Source organism: Rhinopithecus bieti, unplaced genomic scaffold (genome assembly GCF_001698545.2).
Source record: "Rhinopithecus bieti isolate Rb0 unplaced genomic scaffold, ASM169854v2 scaffold_41677, whole genome shotgun sequence".
Taxonomy (NCBI): Eukaryota; Metazoa; Chordata; class Mammalia; order Primates; family Cercopithecidae; genus Rhinopithecus; species Rhinopithecus bieti.
This window is the reverse complement of record NW_016816848.1, coordinates 137,657-147,582: the sequence shown is the minus strand read 5'-3', so window position 1 is coordinate 147,582 and position 9,926 is coordinate 137,657. Positions and strand designations below refer to the sequence as shown.

At 37.8% G+C, this 9,926-nt stretch overlaps 1 pseudogene; it reads right to left on the bottom strand.

Annotated features, from left to right (window-relative positions):
- Window positions 1–1,925: 1,925 nt before the first annotated feature.
- Window positions 1,926–2,775, bottom strand: LOC108517451 (nucleophosmin pseudogene; annotated as a pseudogene).
- Between the last annotated feature and the right edge of the window lie 7,151 nt (window positions 2,776–9,926).

Genomic DNA, 9,926 nt, shown 5'->3' with positions numbered 1-9,926 from the left:
TATTCAACTGGCCACAGATAATAGTTCAGGATTGAATGTGTGAATGAACGTGGGGCAGTAAGACATGAGGGAAGATTTTCCTTTGGAAAAGAAGGTTCCTCACTCTTCCATAAATCTCTCTTCTGGATGGGGTGGTGTGCAAATGTGTATCCTGGAAGTATTGCAGCCCTTCCATAACACGTGGGGGGACAACTTTAGGAGAAAGCTGACAATCTCCTTAATATCCTGCTGAGCTGCTGAATCAAACTGACTCAAGCTTGAATGCTTTCCACTGGTTACAACCACCATTATTTATGTCTTTCATGTGTAAATTTGTTGAGTTGGGTTTTTTTTAGTGTAAGTCTTAATGAATAAAGGATATTAGGCATTGTACAATCATCATCTTCCCATTGCTTCTGCGTTCAGAATAATTTCTCAATTTAGGAATTAAAGAAAACATATCCTTCCTTCCACAATGATCATTTACATAAGGCATGAACAATAACCTAAATGGTAAAATGTAAAAATAGAAAAAGATTAAGTTCATATATCTTTTCATTTTCCTTTCATCAGCAAAGATGCTGGAACACAGATAATGCAGGGAAATACTTTTGTACAAAATTTCTATCAATGAAAGCACAACACCAACAAAGATGGATTACCTTATATTTATCCATTCAGAGAACACATCGGATGGTGAGGACTTTTTGGAATGACAACAAAGCTCTATTTGAATACTTGAATTTTCCCCAAAACAAAAGCCCTGACTTTGATGAGGGTTACTTATTGAGTCTCAAAGTGTGGCCCATGAACCAGCAGAATCAGCATCAACTGTGAGCTTGTCAGAAATGCAGTCTCAGGCCCCACCCAAGACTTACTGAATCACAAAGTAGATTTCAACAAGATCTCCAGGTGATAGTATGCATGTTCCAGTTTGAGAAGCACTAGCATATTACATTGTTAAGACAATTATGCTACTAAAAATGAAAAATCTGTGAAGCCCTGCGCCCTGAAATGGTCAAGCTGATTGTACAGCAGTGGCTCTTAACCCTGGCTGTACATTAGAATCACCTGGGGAGGCTGGGTGTGGTGGTTCACACCTGTAATCCCAGGTAAAATCCCAACACTTTGGGAGGCCGAAGTGGACGCATCGCTTGAGCCCAGGAGTTCCAGGCCAGCCTGGGCAACATGGTGAAACCCCGTCTCAAACAAAACAAACCAAAACAAACAAACAAACAAACAAAAATTCTATATATATATATATATATACACACAAAAATTAGCTGGGCATGGTGATGTGCACCTGTGGTCCCAGCTGCTCGGGGGTGCTAAGCTGGGAGGATTGCTTGAGCCCAAGAGGTGGAGGCTGCAGTGGGCCGAGATTGTGCCACTGCACTCTAGCCTGGGAAACAGAGTGAGACCCTGTCTCAAAATCATCATCATCATCATCATCATCATCATCATCACCATCATCATCATAACCTGGGGAGCTTTTAAACTGATGCTAAGGCTCAAGGCAAAACCCCACTAAACCACATGGATCAAAATTTTTCTTTGAGTTGGGCTTAAGATCAGAAAAACATTTTAAGAAGCCCTTGGGTGATTCTTTTTTTCCTTTATTAAAATAGTGAGTTTTATTTCACTTGTATATTTCTGTCTCCCCACCATTTCCATGTCAGACCACTGCTACTAATACGTCATAACATTCCATACATACTTAAAATCAAGCAAAGAGTGGAGTTCCATCTTTAAGAACTAAACAGGCATTTTGGACAACATATTCTTGGCAATGGAACCTGGACAACATTTATCAAACATAGTAGGGAAAGTTCTCACTCTGTATTATAAAAAGGAGAGCCAGGTATCAACTGTTACGGAAATGAAATAAGATGGAAAATTGTTAAAAAATTGTCCAAAATATTTTCTTAAAGAGACTTCCTCCACTGCTAGAGATCCTGAATAGCCTCCTGGTCAGTCATCCAGAAGCAATTCTTCACATAACTGATGAACCTGGCTTCCACTCTGGGAAGAGAACCACCTTTTCTATACTCGCTTGCATTTTTGCTTTAATGTCTTCTACAGAACTAGGTCCTTTTGGTGTTTTAGGAGTTTTTTCCTGTTTTTTGAAGGATTCTTGTCCTTTTGATCTTGGTGTTGATGATGGTTTTGAGTCTTTTCCATTCTGATTTGACTTGTGTGCATTTTTGGCTGGAGTATCTCGTATAGATTTCTTCACTGGTGTGGCGCTTTTTCTTCAGTTCCTTCTTCATCAAAATCATCATCATCATCATCATCATCATCATCTTCATCTTCATCAGCAGCAAGTATTACTTTCTTCTGTGGAACCTTGCTACCACTTCCAGGGGCCAACCACTTTCCAGATATACTTAAGAGTTTCACATCCTCCTCCTCTTCATCTTCTGACTCGGCATCTTCCTCCACAGTTACTAAGTGCTATCCACTAATATGCACTGGCCCTGAACCACACTTCAACCATAAGAGCACTGGTAGTGTTATTTCAAAGCCCCCAAGGGAAACCGTTGGCTCTACAGACATTTTCAAAGTGGCCAGTGTTACTTTAATTGGACTGCCTTCATAATTCATTGCCTCTGCTTCAACAATGTGCAATTCATCCTTTGCACCAGCCCCTAAACTGACTGTTCTTAAAGATAACTGGTGCTCATTCTCATCATTATCCACCTTAAAGTGATCACCTTTGTTGGCCTTTAGTTCACAACTGAAAAGATAGTTCTGGGGACTCAGGGGGCTCGTGTCCACGTCCATCGAATCTTCCATTGGGTAGCTACACACACTTAGGTGGGAGAGAAGGTGGACAGAGACAAACGACCCCACTCAAGAGAACAGCCACACAGGACAGAATCACACCTGGGCAGGTGATTCTTATATGCAACTGTGGCTGAGAATTATTAGTGTAAAGCAGCAGTTCTCAAACTTGAGTGTGCATCAGAATAACCTAGAGGGCTTGTTAAGATACAGATTACCATGCCCAACTCTCAATTTCTGATTTAGCAGGTTTCAGGTAAGGCCCAATAATTAGCATTTCTAATAAATTCTCAGATGTTACTGACGCTGTTCCTCCAGGACCACACTTTGAGAACCACTGATGTAGAGAAAAAAAAGTGACTGAACTGGAAACTCAAAAGGCTGCCCAGGGTCTCTTAAAGGCAAAATAATTCATTATCTCATACCCATTAGGATGGCCACTATCAAAAGAACAGAAAATAACAAGTGTTAGGATGCAGAGAAATTGGAATCCTTGTATACTGTTGGTGGGAATGTAAAATAGTGCAGTTATTATTAAAAATAGTACAGAGGTTTCTCGAAAAATTGAAAATAAAATTACCATATGATCTAGCAATCTCACTTCTGTGTATATAGCCAAAAGAACCGAAAATAGGATCTCAAAGAATTATTTGCACACCCATGTTTATTGCAGTATTATTCACAACAGCGAAGAAGTGGAAGCAACCTAGATGTCTAACAGATAAACAGATAAACAAAATGTCATATATGCATACAATGGAATACTATGCAGCTTTAAACAGAAGGAAATACTGTCACAAGCTATGACACGAATGAACCTCAAGGACATTATGCTAAGTAAAATAAGCCAGGTACAAAAATATAAATACCCTATGATTCCACCCATATGAAGTATCTAAAGTAGTCAAAATCATAGAAAGTAGAAAGGTGGTTGCCAAGAGCTGGTGGAAGAGGGAGAGGGAATTAATGCTCAATGGGTATAGAGTTTCAGTTTTGCAAGATGAAAAAGTTCTAGAGATCTGCTATACAACAACATGAATATACTTAACACTATTGAACTATATGCTTAAAAATTGTTAGGATAAATGTAATGTTTTTTCAACTACAATAAATAGGGCAAAATAATTCAGATAATCACTTTTTAAGTTATTTGCTTTAATGTACATGCATATGTTATTTAAATTTTTACAACAAATTTTATTCTAAAAAGCTTCAAATATAATTATTTTACAGTTCCCCAATAAAATAAACCAAATTTTCAATCAAGAAATACTTCAAAATCATGATTTAAATATTTTAGACCCCTTTTTGCTATTCAAAGTGCTTTGGTTTGAACTTCTTTGTGTAGACATTTTTCTCTGAGATTCTCTCTAAATGATGAGGTAAAAACACCACTACATTAAAATACCACTTTAATCTTACAACTGCCCCAACATGAACTCCTTAGCTTTTGTCAGAACCCCAAAGAGTCCTCTTATCCAAAATTAAGAACTCCTGCTCTCACAGGGTATCCCTACTGGGTATAGTGCCCTATAAGGGTGTTCCCATGGAACTGCAGTAAAACTTTGTGTTAATTACCTCAGTGTCACCTACAACTCTGCAAGCTTTTGAAAACCAAGAAGAGTCTTAAATTTATCTATCTTTGGCACCTAGATGTGCATGAGAATGTAGATTGAATAAAAGATCTCTATATTCCCTTCCACTTTGTACACTATTGATAATTTGCAAGAGGTGAAACGCTTTCTACAGGCATATCATTTGGAATGATTAGAGCAGACAAAGGGTACAAATAGAAAACAGAATTCTATCTCCTTTTCTTCTCAAGTGCTATAGTACTCATAGAGAATAAAGATGTAAATCTTCCTGGCTAGACACCTTGTACCTTTCCCTGGAATTCCAAGCCCTCAACCGCAGTGATCACCAGCCACTGACAAACACTTCAGAGATTCTCAGGACTTAGACATGTCTCAAAGGGAAACTACATAAAGGGCTATTTAGAGAACTGACACTTTCATTTTAAAATCCCCAAAGCACGAACCAGCAATGGTAATGCAATAATTCTGGAGACTGGTGGTTCTAACAAAGACAACTGAGAGGAAATAGGGAACAGATACATAGGCATTTAGACATAATTGGAGGGAAGTAGTCAAGAGCTAAAACTCAGCTGGTGCCATCAACCAACTCTAATAACTTGTTCATTACAGGATTTAGGATGATGTGGTCCACATTCTCCCTGACAATTCAATTATGTTAACAGATTTATACTTTTATAGAATTGTGTATTACATGCGACTTTCCCTTTTAACAAAAAATGCATTTTGGTAATATAAAACTGTCAAGACATGATAGTGTTTTATTACAAATTGACTTTATACACAGAATAGCATAGTGGTGAAAGAGCAAAGGTTCTGTAGCTAGACTGGATGATTAGAATCCTGGCTCTGTTCCTTACCAGCTATGTGACTTTGGATATATTATTTAACCTATCTCAGTCTCAGTTTATTTATCGATAAATAGAGTTAGTTAACAGTATACATTTTATAACATCATTGCCTAATATAACTTTCTGTGATTATGGAAATGTTCTCTGCAGTGACCAAATGGTAGCCACCAGCCTTACGTGGCTACTGAGCAGCTTAAATGTGACTAGGATCAACTAAGGAACTAAATGTATAAACTGATTGTATTTTAATTGATTTAAATATAAATAGTCCTATATGACTCATAGCTACTATCCTGGGAAGCACAGTTTTATAGGGTTGTAAGGATCACATGGGCTACGCATTCAGATCAATGTCTGGCACACAATAATCAATAAATATTCACTATTGATATTATGCACCATGTCATAGAAAATGGATAGGCGAGTATGGGTTATAATTTTCTTTAACACTTTTCCTAAATCTTGTGGATAATTCTTTTCCTACTATTTATATTTACCGGCTAATTCCCCTTCCAGCTGGCACCGGCTTCAGGAAACACCTGACTAGCCTGCACACCAAGCCCTATCCACCCTTCCTGGGCCTAACGCATGTGCTGCATGTTGAGTTTTCTTAAGATTTTGCATACTATTAAGAACACATTTGATCCTGGTCTCCTTCACATTCTACCACCACCGTTACCCCCCACCCCATCCCACCCCCAATGTTTTTACTACTTTTACCAGAATCTTTCAAGTATTAAAGCATATTGATTTCCTATTGGGATAATTTGTAAGATGATTTTATTATTGTACTTGACATAACCAAATTACTCAGTCATTCTAAATCTTAAAACATCTCATCAGGCTCACAAAAAAACCTACTAAAATTATAATCACCTTGTTTTTTAATGAGGTTAGAATGAAGTTAGAAAGGTTATCTTTTGTTTCCTAGTATATACTAAAAGGCAACCACTCATGTTTTAGCACGTATATGTTATCATTGAAAAGGTTATAAGCTCTAATTAATAATACTCTGCATCTCTTTTATATAGCAATACTATTCTATTTCCTAAACAGTCCCATGACATTAAACCAGTTGTTTCTAGCAGAAAGATTCCTAGAACAATACAAATTGATAAAGATTTCCTTCTCTTCCTACTGGAGAGGATATAGCTAGAATATGAGAATGGCTGTCAGGAGAAATGAGAACTGAGGCTGGGCATAGTGGCTCACGCCTGTAATCCCAGCACTTTGGGAGGAGGTCAAGGAGGGCGGATCACCTGAGGTCAGAAGTTCAAGATGAGCCTGGCCAACATGGTGAAACCCCATCTCTACCAAAATACAAAACTTAGCCAGCAATTGTGACATGCGCCTGTAGTCCCAGCTACTTGGGAAGCTAAGGCAGGAGAATCACTTGAACCCAGAAAGCGGAGGCTGTAGTGAGCCGAGATCACGCCCCTGCACTCTAGCCTAGGCAACAGAGTAAGACCCTGTCTCAAAAAAAAAGGAAAGAAATAAAGAAATGAGAACTAAAAGTCTGAATTCACATATCTAAGAAACACACTAGACAGATATGGCCCTTACATTTATAATTTTATATTCTAAAATATGAAATATTGAGAAACAAGTTAAATAATCTGACATATGCTTCTACCCAATGAGGAAGGTATAATAAATCAACTGCCCTCATGTAATACCAGAGAGAAGCTAAGAAATAAAGAAAAGAAGATACAAAAAATAATTAAAGCATCTATTTTCAGGTATATACTACTATCAAGTATATAATAAATTGAATTATAAACTCAAAAGAAAAAAAGCAAACCACTGCCCAGAAATAAAAGGGGCATATGGGGTGGTGAGTGGATGGTTCTTTACTACTCTTTTAAAGGTAAAAGCATCCTGTTTCTGTAATAAACTGTTTCTATCCTGGGACTCCCCATGCTTTGTTCTCTGGGATTCTTTTTCCCATTTTTAACAGTTAGAAACAATTTTTACTACAAGTAATGGAAACCTTGAGTTCTGTTACAAGGGATTTTTTTTTTTTTTTTTGAGACAGAGTCTCACTCTGTCGCCCAGGCTGGAGTGCAGTGCAGTGGCGCAATCTTGGCTCACTGCAACCTCCACCTCCAGGGTTCAAGCAATTCTCCCGCCTTAGCCTCCCAAGTAGCTGGGACTACAGGCGTGTGCCACCACACCTGGTTTTTTTTAATTTTTAGTAGAGATGAGGTTTTGCCATGTTGGCCAGGCTGGTCTCAAACTCCTGACCTCAGGTGATCCGCCCACCTCGGTCTCCCACAAAGTGCTGGGATTACAGGTGTGAGCTACCACTCCTGGCCAAAGAATTTTTTTTTAAGTTATCAGCAGTCTGGGAAAAGGGTGAGATTTAGATTTGATTCTGGGGTACAACAATAAAAAAAATTTGCATTCTACTGTGTCAATTCCATTCTAAGGCTTGATTGCCTTGTGATTATAAGGTAACGCTCAACTTTTTAAATAAGGGCCACCTACCTTCAGTCCGACATAGTCTTTTTCTCAGAAAGAACCAAGCCCTTCCCCTCGGTCTGATTAGACCCATTTAGGTCTTGTGTCTACCCCAGACCAATAACAGCCGCCAGGGAAAGGTCTTGCACTAACTGGCTTAGATTAGTCAGGACTAATCTCCGGAATTTGGGATGGGATTCACCTCCCCAATCACATGAACTATGGGAAAGGAAGTTCCCTGGACAAAACGAGAGTTTCAGTAAGAAAAAGAGTGAAACAGATGTGGAAAAGGTAATCAATAGACTGCACTTCTCTCTCCTGACTGACTCGCTATCTAGTGTTAAATATTTTGACTGATTACTAATAGCATGCTTTACTGACTATAGCACTGCTTGTACATTTAGTGGTGAGTGGCTGTTGCTGGGGAAAATGAATAATTAAAGATAAAGTTAAGGATGCTAAAGAAACTTTCTAGCTGAACCTAAGGCCATCACGAGTCACAGTTATGCACACAGGTACTTTTGTCCAGTATAGGTGCTCACAGGTGTAGCACAGCAAAAAAATCTGAATAGTCAAAGCATGGTAGGGGTCTGATTTACCGCCCTTACTAAAGTTCAGGACCTGAATAGTATGACACCCTTCTGAATAAAAAGGAAAGGCAGGATCATTGAAATAAGGCCCTAGAAAGTGACCAGACCATTAGCATTGCAAGGATATTCATTATAGTAGGATCTTACAGGACAGGGCTCTTTCGTTGAGGCAGTAAAGCAATACAGTAACAAATATAGAAAGTCCAAAATGGAAAACAGAACAAACCCTTGAAGAATTAAGAATACTGTTTATGTATCAGCATTCTTTCCATTGCACCACACTGTCTTTAGCAGAAGCCTAAAATTCTTCAGATGGGTTACACAAGAAAGATGTTTCACTCCCAAATTCTTAGAGTGGAAAGTAACATCTTTGTAATTTAGAAGACAAGGAAGAAAATGGAATCCTCTCAGTTTCTGACACTGTCCAAGCTTTAGGCAAAAAGGAAAAAGAAAGCAAAGTTTTACACAGGTTTCTAGCCAAGAGAGTTGGAAGTTTTTGTTTCTACTGGGGAGAGCAGGGAGAGATGTAAGTTAATAGCATCTTTTCCTTTCTAACACTAGAAAAAAATGAGTAGTCAATTCTACATGGTATAAAGAGATGCTCTGAGGACAATAAGAGATTCACTTGTGTACTATTAGAATTCTTAAAGGGTCTACAGTGTTTGAAATAATTTGCAACAAGAGTACAGGATCAAGGTATTTTCATACATCTCCTTAGCTACATTCCAAAACAGAATTCATTTTCAATTTGGCAGTGTGGATTTGGGAGGACTGTGTTTTTGAGAGGAGTCTCAGAGTTGTGACCAGGGTAGTAGTCAATAAAATATGCTTGTAGATGCAAAGAGACAACTGAATCATCAAAGTTGCAAGAGTGTCATTTCTTCAACTTTGGCTTTTCTAGTTTGTAGTAAGTTAAAAAAATTACTGGAGTACAAAATTCACTTGTAAGTAATTTGGCATATCTGTATCTTTTGGTTGCATTGATAATTAAAAAATAAGCAATATGCTATTTTTAGTATCTTAACTTCCCTACACATAAACTATTACAATTAAATCCTGTTTAGTTTTTTTTTTTTTTCTAAGCAACTCTACTAACATGACTGTTTAGTTTTTTCACCACTTCTACTTTACAATTTACTTCCTGTATTATACATTTGGTTGTTCTTTCAGAACATGTCATGGGCAGTTTCAACAGATAGCACATGACATATATTCTTTCCAGATTTCTACAATTAATCCTGAATTTATTCCATTTCCATTTGGAGAAAGTCTGAAATATTTTCCATTGACATTTCACAGGGATACAGCTATAGAGTTCTATCTCAATTTGCAACGGATTACTAGGAAAGGAGGTCCCTTATTTTATGTACCATCATAAAAACCAAGACAAGAAACTAATAACCTATATTCTCTAAAAATCATGTGCATCACAAGATCATTAGGTATAAGCATTTGTAAGGCATGAGAGAATTAGCACTTCACAGCTACAAGCACAAGATGCTACATTCTATAATCATCTTTCTTTCTTTCAACTGAGATGGAAACTTGCATCTCACTTAAGGATTTTAGAGTAAAAAGGATCAGGAACATTTATTTTGGCCTGTATCCTTTTGTGTCTTTTCTTTCTCCTGAAGCTCTCTTTTTAATCCAGTATTCTTATTTTTCAAAGA